The following is a 13093-nucleotide window of genomic DNA, read 5'->3' on the forward strand; positions in this document are numbered from 1 at the left end:
CCCTGTCTCAAAAAAAAAAAAAAAATTTAATTTAGTAGAGCACACAAAAGGGAAGACGCGGCTGTCTCTGGGACAGGCTGGATAGCTGAGTGAGGAAGGAGAAGGAGAGGTGAGAGCAAGGTGTCCTGGGCAGGGGAAGCATCTTGACACAAGGAACGAAAATGTGAAATGGTTTGACACAAATTGGGGCTCTCCCAGCAATTTTATATGACATGCTGGGACAAAGGAAAGATGAGATGAAATGGGAAAGGCCCGAAAGGTCCATGCCAAGTGTTTCTGATCTTACTGTGCTTTAGGGAGATAAGGACAGCCTAACCAAGGATGGGAACACAGCTTTCACATTTCGCCCATTCTCAGGCTGATAGCCGGGTGGATCTGGGGATGGGCGGCCCATCACGTCCGCTTCCCCACAATTTTCAGAGTTCTCTCTTCATCTAACTCCAAAGACTGAGAGGTTAGATCATGGGATGGGATGTAATGACGCTCCCAGAGGCACTCGGCCTCCCCCGGTCCTTGATCTTTAGCACTAGAAAATCACTGGATGATCAGCGCTGAACAATAGGAACAGAATTTTCAGTGAAAATTGCCCACTGAAGTGTCTTAAGGGTGATGACTGAATGATTGTTCAAAAAACAAAATACCAGGAAAAGCAAGTGTATGCTGAAGAGCCTGCCTGTGCCTTCATTGCTACAACCAGCTTTTCTTGTTCTTCTTCAAGTCAAAACTAGCTGTTCCAAGGCTTCTCCTTTTCAAAACCAGTTATACCTGTTGTAATACTTTACCTCCTACAGCTAGATTTTTAAAGACACGTTTTCTCTACACTTGCAAGCTGAGAAATCTACCTTTGTTAAAGTCAAACAACTGGGAGCCTAATAAGCATGTAAATAGACATTCAATCTCACTATTTATCAGAGAAATGCTAATTAAAATGAAACAATACCTCACAGATGGCATGTTGAGATTTAAAATTCCGATAATGCAACTATGGAAAAAAGGGAACTTTTACCATGAAGACAGGATTGAAAATTTGACCATCCTGGAGTACAATTTCATAATAGTTTTTAGGGTTAAACATGCGCTTGTTTATTAAGCCGAAAATTCCCCTTTAGGTAGAAATAATGCAGAAAGCCTCAAATTGTGTATGAGAAAAAAATTAAACAAGTTTTTAAAAAGTGTTTCAATGTGTTGAGAATCAGTATTGTTGTGAAATGCAATCAACATTAATTAATACAACAAAATTTTAAAACGGACTTCAAAACACAAGCCTGAATAGTCTTGTTAGATTCGATACACATAAAAGTATTTAAATGCTATTGCTATTAAAGTTTATTAATGATTATTGTCAATTTACGTACTTAACTAATTATAAACTGGTAACCAGCTGCAGTCCGTAATCTGAGAAGTGCATAATCACTTCCGTAATTCTAGCCCCACAGGAAAAAGGAGATAGATTCGAGAAAAAATGTTCATTGCAGGATGGTTTTATTTTTTGAAAATTAAATTCATCATCATAGAAGGAGATAAATATTGGCAGTCTTATGAGGAAATTCAACAATTAAAATTTATAAACCAGAACTATACATATTAACATCAAAAAGTCTTGAAACCAAAACATTTAGTGAAAAAATAATTGATGAGAAGATCTTTATGGTCTGATGTCATTTACATAAGCTTCAAAAATATTCAAAACAATAATATATAAATGTCTTATGACTATAAATACATGCATTAAAATTAAAGAAGAAAAGTTTAAATACTAAATTCAGTTTTATTTTTAAAAACAGTTGACCAGTTAGGAGAAATACTAATTTCAGGATAGTAATTTTCCTCTAGGAAATGTGAGAAGGATTATGAGATTAAAAAACTTTGATTTCACCCATAATGTTGTATTTCTATAAAAAATTAAAACAGATATTATATGATATAAACTTTTGTAAAACCTGGCTAATGAGTATGTGTGCCATGTAATTTCACATTTTAAAACTATGTTTAAATTATTTCATGATTTTTCATTAAAAAAACAGCGACAATAGCACAAGGAAGTGCACTAAATATTTGAAATATCAAAATCATTTTAAAGTATCATCATTTATTTAGCCAGCATGTGTGTACTTACAGAGAAATACATTTAATCATTTATTTCTGACTTCAAAGTTCTGTTTTTTGGTCTCTGGCTTTCCACCTCTGCTCTTCCATGAGTGGGACCCACGTCTCTTTAGAAGTGTTCTAAACTTTCCCTTTGTTCTTAAATAAAGTTAGTTTTTTAAAAAGCGAAGTTCTGTCTTAAAACTGGAATACTCCAACCGAATTAGTAGGGATAATGGGGAAAGCTGCCCCCTTGTGAGCCCAGAAAGCTTGTGTCCTAGTCCCAGCTCTTTTAACTTATGTGAACTCAAGTCTCCAATTATAAGGGCAATTTACAGGGCACCTGCTACTTTCTAAAAGTCACTAGCTCAGGGAGGCTGTGAATTGACCAAAGCACACACTTGGTGGAACTAAGACTAGGGTTGAACATTTTCCCCCCTAGCAAAGTCACAGGTCATTTGGAAAGAAAGGAACAAACAAGAAGCAATGGTATTTGCTAACTGCCCTTTGTGTCTACAAGGCTTGGTTTCAGAGGCTCAAACGCAGTAGGCCACCCACCCAGCCTCTTCTATCAGAGGAAACACCTGCCCCTCCACCCCCTACCCCCCCAGGCCACAGGAAGCAGGGAAAAGATCACCTAGAAGTCAGATGTGAATTCCACCTGCGAGCTCTGAGGCCCTGGGCCCGAGGTGACTCCCTGTGAGTAGGGGGAAGAATATGTGATAAATCACGCATAGAGCTTCTAGCACATGATGAACGTGAGTGGCTAATAAACATCATTTTCTTTCACCTTTCCTGACTACTAAGGTACAGAGCATAACAAGACCCCATGTCTGCTTTGAGGTGGTGAGACAGACATGTCACAACTACAGTAAGCTGGCCTTCATCTGTGGGCTTTCCTCCTGTGGTTTCAGTCACCCACAGTCGACTGCTGTCTAAAAGAAGGTCAGCTCAGTACACGAAAATATTTTGAGAGAGGGGGAGAGAGAACAACCACCTTCATGTAACTTCTATGGGCATCCAACCCGCGGCCTGTGGGCTCCATATGGATTATGGGAGGACTTTTTTGCTTATCTGTGGTGGCAGATGTTATGAACAATTATGAGGGACCTTTTTTTCTTGCTCATCAGTTTTCGTTAGTGTCTGTGTATTTCATGTATGGCCCAAGACAACTCTCCTTCCAATGTGGTGCAGAGAAGGCAAAAGGCTGGACACCCCTGTGTGATTTTATAATAGTATTGGTTATTGCAGTTAATCTCTTACTGTGCCTAATTTATAAATTAAACTTTATCATAAGTATGCATGGATAGAAAAAAAACTTCATGTATAAAGGATTTGCCTCAGTTTCAGGCATCCACTGGGGGATCCTCAGTCACATTCCCCTGAGGATAAGGGGGTGTCACTGTAAATGCGATAGAGTAAGATAAGGACCCCCCTAGATACAGTTAGAGTATTCTGAGGCAATTGAAAAAGCAGAAAGTAACTACCATGTTATCATTTAATATATCTAGGTCTCAATTTGTTCCCCTATAGAGTAGTTCCGCTTACAAAAGTGAGCACATACACACACAAAAGGCCAAGCATGGTGGCTCACTCCTACAATCCTAGCACTTTTGAGAGGCCAAGGTCGGAGGATTGCTTAAGCCCAAGAGTTTGAGACCAACCTGGGCAATAGCCGGATCCTCTGTCTACAAAAACTTGAAATAACTTAGCTGAGTATTGTGGCAGGTGCCTGTAGTCTCAGCTACTTGGGAGGCTGAGGTGGGAGGATCACTTGAAGCCCAGGAGTTTGAAGTTGCTGTGAGCTATGATTCCATTGTACTCTAACCCCATCAACAGGGAGAGATCTTGCCTCAAAAAAAAAGCAAAGTGCTTGATATATCATAATACTAATATGAGGAATTATTAATTTTTCTCCCAAGAACCACATGGAGGGCCGAATGATGGCCTCTCAAAGATGCCCATGTCCTAATCCTCAGATTTTGTGAATATGTTATATTACATGTCAAGGGAGAATTAAGTTTGCTAACTAGCTGTTCTTAAAATAAGGAGATCATTCTAAATTATCTGGGTGGCTCCAATACTAACGCCTCTAGATTAAGCTGGAGACGGCAAGGAAAGAGATTCCCTTTCAGAGTTTCCAGAGAAAATGTAGTCATGCCAATAGCTTGATTTTTAGCCCATAATCCCTATTTTAGGCTGCTAACATCCAAAACTGTAAAATAATATATTTGTGTCATTTTTAAGTCATTGAGTTTGTGGTGATTTGTTTACAGGAACAATAGGAAACTTAACACAAACCATAATCTCCGTACTTTGAAGATAGCAATGTGAAGAATGAATTAGTGCCGCAAACAGCATAGAAAGTGAGTGTCATTGTGTTTTCTTTTCGTAAGTCACTGTCATCACCCCAGAGACATTGGGTACAAATCATCCATGCTTAATCAGTCTGGCCCTAGAGTCATCGGGCGAGGACTTTCATGAAGTTTTCTCTGGATCTCTAGCCCTGGCATGTGTAAGGATGTGCTCATCTCTGTACACTCATGGCTCTGGCATGTTCCCTATCAGACACCGAGCAGGGCCCCTGTGGAACAATATGGTCTCCTTTCCCAAAGAACATTTCTTTTAGGGTAAATATTATGCATTCATGTTGCTTTATTTCTCTTGATCCTCATTTTGGATGTTTAGATCCACCTGATAAACTTGTGATCACCTCTTGGAATACAGATTAAGGGTTCTCTCCTATGGTAGATTGAATTTTTGGTCCCAGCTCCTGACTTCCCTTTAGTAGCATCCACACCCACACACGGTCCAACAGCAGGTGGAGTTTACTTCCCTGTCCCTTCACTGTGGGCTTGACCACACTACTCGCTTTGACCAAATGGAATTTTAGCGACGCTGCAGAGCAGAAACTTGAACTGTTTTTGCACAGTTGGGCTCTCTTGGTCTTTACTGACCCACAGTGAACACATACCCTGGGCCAGAGAGGAAGAGAGCCATGTGGAGGGCATCTGATCCCACTCTGCAGCACGAAGCTTGGCGCCCCAAACCAGGAACCAAGTGCAGCCCAGTGGATAGGTTGTTGACTTAGAGCCTGAAGATGACTGTTTTAAGTTACTATGTCTTTGAGTGGTTTGTTGCACAGCAGTATTATGGCAATAGCTGACTGCTATGCTACCTCCAGATGAAAGTTTCTAAATGCCCCCCCCACACACACACAGTAGAACCAACCGCATCCTCCTTTGTGTCCATTCTACTGTTACAGATTTATAATTCTTTCTTCTCCACTGGACTTAAGTTCCTTAATGGCAGGTACCAGGTGTTCTCTGATTTTGCATCTATGACCCCTATCATGATGCCCAGAATATAGTAGTCTCCTTTGTTGCGAAATGAAAAGAAACAAAGAAATGACCAATAAATGACTACAAGGAACACACTGTCCCAAGCCCATGACCTTGAAGTGAGAGAGAGGAGGAAATCATAGATTTCTGAGCTGCTGTAAATGTCATCAAATACCTAAGCGACCAAGTTTTGTTGGTAGACCGAATAAATCATATTTTTGAACAAGTATGATGTTTTCCGGTATCTATAAACGCTATTATAATAAATGAAACAAAGTAATTTATTCCAAAGTACTAAATTTGTTGCTTGTTATCATTATGTATTTTTTCCAAATGATGGATACAAAAAGAACAAGCCATCTCAAGTGAGGAATGAAATGTTTCAATATTAAAAAGAAGCTCTCATATTCCAAAGTGTTGGGAAATATTGTTCTCAAATATTCCTTTCTAAAAAGGCATAAAGGATTCAGCTTGTTCCCAGTCTTTCTTGCTTGTTGACGGGTGGTCCGCGTAACAGTGAGCTGGCATGTCTTTCTGGCTTATTCTCTCCTGAAACTCCAGGTCATTGCCCATTTACATCATAAGGGCAGGGCTGCTGTCAGACTTCAAGACATCTCAAAGAAAATTACAAGCTTTCATTCTTTCCCCACCCTACCTGTCACAAAAGCTGTCACATCATTGCATTTTCCAGCTCAGCCTTGGGTTGTAATTATAGTCATTGCTGTGAGAATTCTTCCAAATGAGAGGCTTATTTAATAGGGGGAGAAACTTGCATGCACAAAAGAAGAGCCTGCCAGCATAGGAGCAATGATTGAATACTGATAGTTTGAGATATGAAACTACACACTGAATGTGGCAGGGAGTTGACTTAAACCATGCGCCTCTCTGTTCTAAATATTTATAGTACTAAAGAGGAAAGAGGCATCTGTGCAACTCTCAAAGCCTTTTCTTTTCCTTTGTAAGTGTGTTTTTTTCTCTTTCATTCTAACTTGTTTAAAGGATGTCATCTCTCATGTATGGCTAGAATACTAGATAGGAATATTTAAGAGTTTAAAGGCTGGTTTGGGGACTAGGAGTGGAAGTAACAGATAAGTGGTGACTTCACTTAGAATCTGTATCTATTCCTAGGCAATTTTCAAGGTGTTGACTTAAGCCATGACTCAGGCATAGCTCCCTGGGGCTGACAGACCTGATCAAAGACTCTGGATGGAAAGGATATTTGATAAATATTAGTGGAATACCCGTGGATGAGTAAGTGAATGAACGCACGACGAGGCCTCAGCCCAACCCCCACTCTCACGTCCCCTCGCTCATCCTCCACTCGCCACCTTGTGCTGCTGTGGCAACGAACTGCTTGCCATTTCTCAAACATCATGTTTCCTCTTTTCTTATGTCAAACTGCAAATTTTAATATTTTCATTAGACTCGTCTTTTATAGCCCTCTCCAACAGGAAGCAGTAAAATAATTAACAGCAAATTTCATATAGGAACGCGCTCCAGGATTAACGGCTCAAAAAATGTAAAACGTAAATCACATAGAATACCATTGAAGCATCCGAAATGATTTAAATAACTTTAAATGTTTAAATAATTTTAAATGTAAAACGTAAATCACGTAGAATACCATTGAAGCATCCGAAACGATTTAAATAATTTTAAACGATTTAAATAATTTTAAATAATCCCCATAACAGAAATGCAACAAAGGGAATGATATTGAAAGGGTTCAAGTGGCATCAGTTTACCAAACAAATTTTAAACTACACATTTTAAGAGGTAGATTACTTTTAAAGTAGTTGAGAACAAAAAACCAGTATGAATAAAACCTAGCCATTTTCCACTAACTTGGTCTTTAATTGGGGGAGGGGGAATGCACGCTTCCTGTCACTGTAGTTTCTGGATCCCTCATCTCCTCACGTAGCCCATCACAGCCTGTGAAGTTCCTCCTCAACCTGCACACACAACTCAAGCTCCCACGGCTCTATGCTCTAGCAGTGGAACAGCACCAAACTTCTCACGTGGCGATTCTCTCCACTCAAGTGCAGGAACCATACATTTTAATCGTATACAATGTAAGCCACTGGCTGGTGCCTGACACCATCACAGGTATTCAAAGTCACTGAGTAACTTTTATGCTATTTGACCCTTCTCAAAATTACTTAACCGCAGGATAATTTCTTCTACAATTCTTTATGTAGAAGAATTCTTTATTCTTTATGCTATATGTCCTCCTTCTCCAGCACATACCAGTCAGTGACAAAATACCTACCCAAGGTGAGTAAGACACAGTTCCAGGTGCTAAAGTTAAGAGGAGGGAGAAGAAACTACTGGAAGAATTTTTGCTGGGGTTGACATCATTATATTTCTAATGGGAAAGAAACATACCATGTTTCCCCAAAAATAAGACCTACCCAAAAAATAAGCCCTAGCAGGATTTCTATGCATTTGTTAAATATAAGCCCTATCCCATAATAAGACCTAGTGATAGGGATAGAAACTGCAGAGGAAGTAGAGTTTCAGGCAGAGGGGTAAGGAAGACTGGAATACCTTTTATCTGCCACAGCTCCCATCTCTAAGCCGTTCACAATTGCACAGGTGCGCGTGAGGTAACCGCAGTCACAGGCATCCTATTGCGCACGTGCAAATGGCCAGGGGAAAGGAGTTCACGCATCACTAGCGCCAGCCCCACCAACAAGGTGGGCTCCCCCTGTCAGGTTCCAGAAGAAGATGACTTAACTATATTTGAATAAATAAATGTAGATTGTTGTATTATACTTAATAAAAATAAGACATCCCCAGAATGTAAGCCCTAGTGTGTCTTCTTGAGAAAAAATAAATATAAGACAATGGCTTATTTTCGGGGAAACACGGTAGTAGTTTAGAGAGAACATTTCAAAGTAGAGAAGAAGGTCATTGTAATAGTCCAGGGCAGGGGGGACTATTATAGAACTTAATAGGATCAGGGTAGTGGGAATAAAGAGTCAGAGATATATTATATATTTTGGAAACAGTACTTACAGGATTTGGTGGCTGACTGGAAATGGTGCAAAGGATGGAAGGAACCTAAGATTACTGAAAGGGTTAGCCTGGACAAATTGTGTGTCTGTCACTGCAATGGAGAGTACAGGAGGACCGGGCCTGCCAGCAGAGTCCAGTGCTGCTTTTATTGCAAATGAGGAACCTGTGGATCATCCAGAAGATAACTTCCCACCAGTGGACAGGTGTTTGGGAGCTCAGCAGAGAAATCTGGATTGATGATATGTATTTCAGAGTCATACAAAAGCAAGTAGAAGTTGAAAAGTGGTGACTCACTTTGCCCCAGGGTATTATTATATGGAGCAGAGGTTCTGGGGGGCGAAGGTAGGAAGGGGGTTACCTGGGAGTTTCCCTCTCTGACAATGGCAGGGAGTTGACTTGAACCACATGCCTTCCGTTTCTAAATATGCGTGGTGGCAGTTTTAAAGAAGTCAGAGTTAGCGTGTCTTGCGTGCTGCTCCTGGGAGTGGCTGTGTGTAATTTGCAAAACTCACTGTGTGTTCTGATATAATCTCGCCTCTTAAGAACCACTGCTGAATACACATCTGTAATCATACTTAGTACATTCATTTACATAGCTGACTCTACTAGATTCTGCACTACTTGAGGGCAGGGAATTTATCTTCCTCAAGTCTATATCCCCAGCGCTTAGCACAGTGTCTGGCAAACTGGTATTCAAACATTTTATGAGTCAAAGACCTCGTTGATTGTTGATTTCATTAGATAGTTTTTGTCACTAACTTTTTAAATGTGAGGAAGTGGAACCCTCACTAAATTAAGTAACTTGGTGGCATCACCCAGCTAACGAGTGGTGCAGCCAATACCTGGCCCCAAAGCCAATCCTGGGTTCCTCTAGGATGGCACGTGGTCTCGGCTTACTCCTAACTCTGCCATCACCATGAAAAGGCAGGACAGAAGGGTCATTGAGCAACTGGCCGTAGCATATCTGGAAGGCCTACATAAATTAGGGTGGTCTCTAAGATTTGGCCGCTTGCAGTCTCCCTCCCTACTAATAAACTTAAAATATCAGATGAAAAGGACAGCGAGGGAGGGGCCATTTCACACTGGAGTACCTCACTGTGGAGAAGTACTCAGGTAAGCTGCAGAAATGGAAGGAATGATTAACTCAGGGAAAATGCATCATGATTCTTGATATGCCTCACCCTTTTATCTGATGAAGTGAGGAGGTTGTTTTCACATGTTTCTTACATGCATAATATGATAGTCTAAATAGGAAATTAAAACCTCTGCTATGTTCTAGGCCTCTTCCTAGCCAGAAAAATAATTGACCTGTGGGCGCTGTATTTAATATGTAGAACATGTGCTAAGAAAAAAAAGAGGAAAATGCTAAGCAAGGGCGCTAGAGAGGAAACATGGAGAGAGGGCAGAAGGGAAACTCTGCTTCCTCTGTGGTTTCTGAACAAAAATAGTCCTGGGGTTGTAAACACCTAATACCTAGAAGATAACCTTGACTCTCAGATGGCCAGAACTCCTCCAGCAGAGCTGCTGGGCAAACACTGGCAGCATTCAGAGAGCCAGTGGACTGAGAGCGGAGAGAGGAAGACTCTGAACAGCCAGGAAAGCTCGAGGGAGCCATTTCAGTAAGAATTTTCTTATGGAGGATGGTCTGATTGGAGACTGGGCTTTGTGAAGTAAGCTCCAATTAGGCAGAAGTACAAGATCTTAGGAGGGTAAAGGCCAGCAGTCACTCAAACTTGATTAGAATGAGCATATTTGGTTTGCCTTCAAACAAATCATATGCAGAACCCCACAGGAATGGGAGTTGAATGGGGGGAACAATGGACCACCCTGCCTGCTCCCCAAAGTCAAGGAATGGGGGCAGGGTGACAGCCACATGGGGATACAAAGGACAGAGGTGACGAGGCTAGAGAGGGGTATGCAAAAAAATAAGGGTGCCAATGACCAAATTTGCCATATAAGTTGGGAATGTGCACCAAGAAAAGGAAGGCATTTTCCTGGAGGAAATGTCTGGAGGTCTTCCCTGAGCTTCGTCTGGAATTATCCCTTCCTTTCTCTGAGCTTCATGGTTCCTTGTTCATCCTTTGCCCATAGTGGTTCTTTTCATAATTATATATCTTGACTCACTGATTTAAGCTGGCGAGAGGGAAATAATAATTAATGATTAATAATCATTAACAATCCAGCTTTATTCAAATGTATTGGCTCCTTTAGAATTATTTTATTTCAAGCTCGTGATGATCCTGTGAAGCAAGCACTGTTATAGCCCCCAGGAAACAAAGGCTTAGAAAGTCAAATATTTTGTTCAGGTTCACAAAGCCTAAGGAGCAGAGCGGAAATTGGAAACCGGGCTTGTCTAAATCCCAAATCCTTCCTCCAGAGGCTCCCTGTCTCTCAGGAAGCCCAGAATCAAGGCTTGCACGTCACTTTCCTCTCCAATGCCTCCCGTGCTAACTTGGACGTGGCAAGTGCTCTCGACACAGATTTATTAAATTGACTTTGAGTTTGTTCTCTTTCCCTTGAGGTGTCAATTTGTATTGAACTGATGTTCCGTTGTTATTGTCCAATGAGAACATACGGCCTCAGGGATGTGCCTGGCACGAACCTCCTCTACCCTCTCGGATACTCTCAGCTGCCCGCTTCCAGAGCTGGCTTCCTGGGAGCCTCTAACGGGCCAGAGGACACAACTCTGAAACGTGCAGGAATTAAATCCCAGTGGGATGGAACTCAACCCAGGGTGAGAGAGAGAAGGGAGCCGGGCAGATAACTTCTCTGTTCTCCCTCTCTTTTTTTCTTGTAACCCTTGTAGCAAACGTCCCTAACGTGGAGAATAGGTCTGTGCTCAACAAAGTTCTGTGCTCTCTGAGCTAGTGGAGAGGTGGTGGCCAGTACTGCCTTACAGGGCCTTCCCTTTTCCTCACTCTGCCCTGAGCCTGTACCTCCCATTAGCAGTAAGACAAGGAATAAAGAGAGATGTTATATATGATAATCGGAATAGTCCAAGAAACTCTAACAGGCCCGTGCTTATATGTACCTTTTATCAGAGCCATGAACTTTATTTAGAAAGAAAAAAATTGATCCCACAGGGAGGAGATTTTAACATTCTATCTTAGATGCTTATAGAAAGATTTCAAAACTCCTTTCTTTGAAGACAAGAGATCAAGAAAATAAAAATTAGGAAGTCTATACCAGATTCAAATGAGAAAAAGGATATAAAATATCTTTTAAAACCTAAAAGAGCCTGGAATCCTAATAAATAATCATAACATAGTTTCTGTGGAAATTCAGGTTTCAGGATTCCAAAAAATAAAACCATACCACCTTTTGGGGTATGACAACTTAGTTTGAAAGAAGTCAGGTCATGGTACTATGGCACCTGAGACTCCCATGGACAGGTATTCACTAGGCAGGGCTCACAACTCATTCCATAAGGAAGGTCTCCCAGGGGAACTAAACACTCAAAGTCCACAAGTGTGCTGTCGGAATAGAACGTGGATCTTTAAAGATTTGTGGGTTTTATTTAATTAATTGATTAATTCATTTTTTGAAACAGTCTCACTATGTCACCCTCAGTAGAGTGCTGTGGTGTCACAGCTCACAGTAACCTCAAATTCTTGGGCTTAAGTGATTCTCTTGCCTCGGCCTCCCAGTGCCCATCTATTTTGGGGTTGTAGTTGTCATTGTTGTTTGGCAGGCCCGGGCTGGGTTTGTACCTGCCAGCTCTGGTGTATGTGGCTGGTGCCTTAGCGGCTTGAGCTACAGGCGCCAAGTCAAGATTTGTGGGATTTTTTTTTTTTTTTTGCAGTTTTTGGCCGGGGCCAGGTTTGAACCCTTCACCTCTGATCTATGGGGCTGTCACTCTACTCCTTGAACCACAGGCACTGCCCCAAGATTTGTGGTTTTTACACCCCAGTCTCTCACTTCTTTAACTATCTCCATGGGATGAATCCCTCCTTTTAAAGTAATAGTAATGTTGATAACTTAGAAAACTCCGAGAAATCTGTTTTAATGCTAATAGTTTTACTAAGTTAGGCACCTAAGTTTCTTGGTGGTCTTTTACAAGTGAAAAAGCATAAAATTTTACCCTGTCACAATTTTTCTCTTCTGCTGTATATTCAATTATTATTATTTGAATTCCTTTATTCCCTAATATCTTGTTATTTGGAGTTTTCCAATGACATGTTTTATTAATTAAAAAAAAACTTTCTTTTTTTCCCTCATAATAAAAGCAATGTGTCTTCATTCTGGAAAACAAAGAAGAAAACAAAATCCATCCTACCACCACCCAGTGGGGGCCACTTTCACATTGTACTTTACCTATGGACAACTTTTTGAAGATTACTGATTAGATTTCCCTGAAGATCACAGGATTGACCATTTGCTCCCACCTTGGGCCTTTCTTTCTATTCATATTTTTTCCTTGCTCCCTTTCCCATGCTTTTTACATCTGCCAATTTATAACTAAATAATAAACAGCAAGGGCAAATTAAAATTTTAAATCTCATATGTGTTTTATTAACTCAGAAAATGTAGGTGTAACAGAGCCATGTGTGAAGACTTGCATTTGTCTGTCAAATTTGATACTACAGACAGCTCCTGGCTCTAGTCATCTCAGGTATGAACTGATTGAGAGAAATGGGAAAGAATCAGTC

Source organism: Otolemur garnettii, unplaced genomic scaffold (genome assembly GCF_000181295.1).
Source record: "Otolemur garnettii isolate 467f Iridium unplaced genomic scaffold, OtoGar3 scaffold00035, whole genome shotgun sequence".
NCBI lineage: Eukaryota > Metazoa > Chordata > Mammalia > Primates > Galagidae > Otolemur > Otolemur garnettii.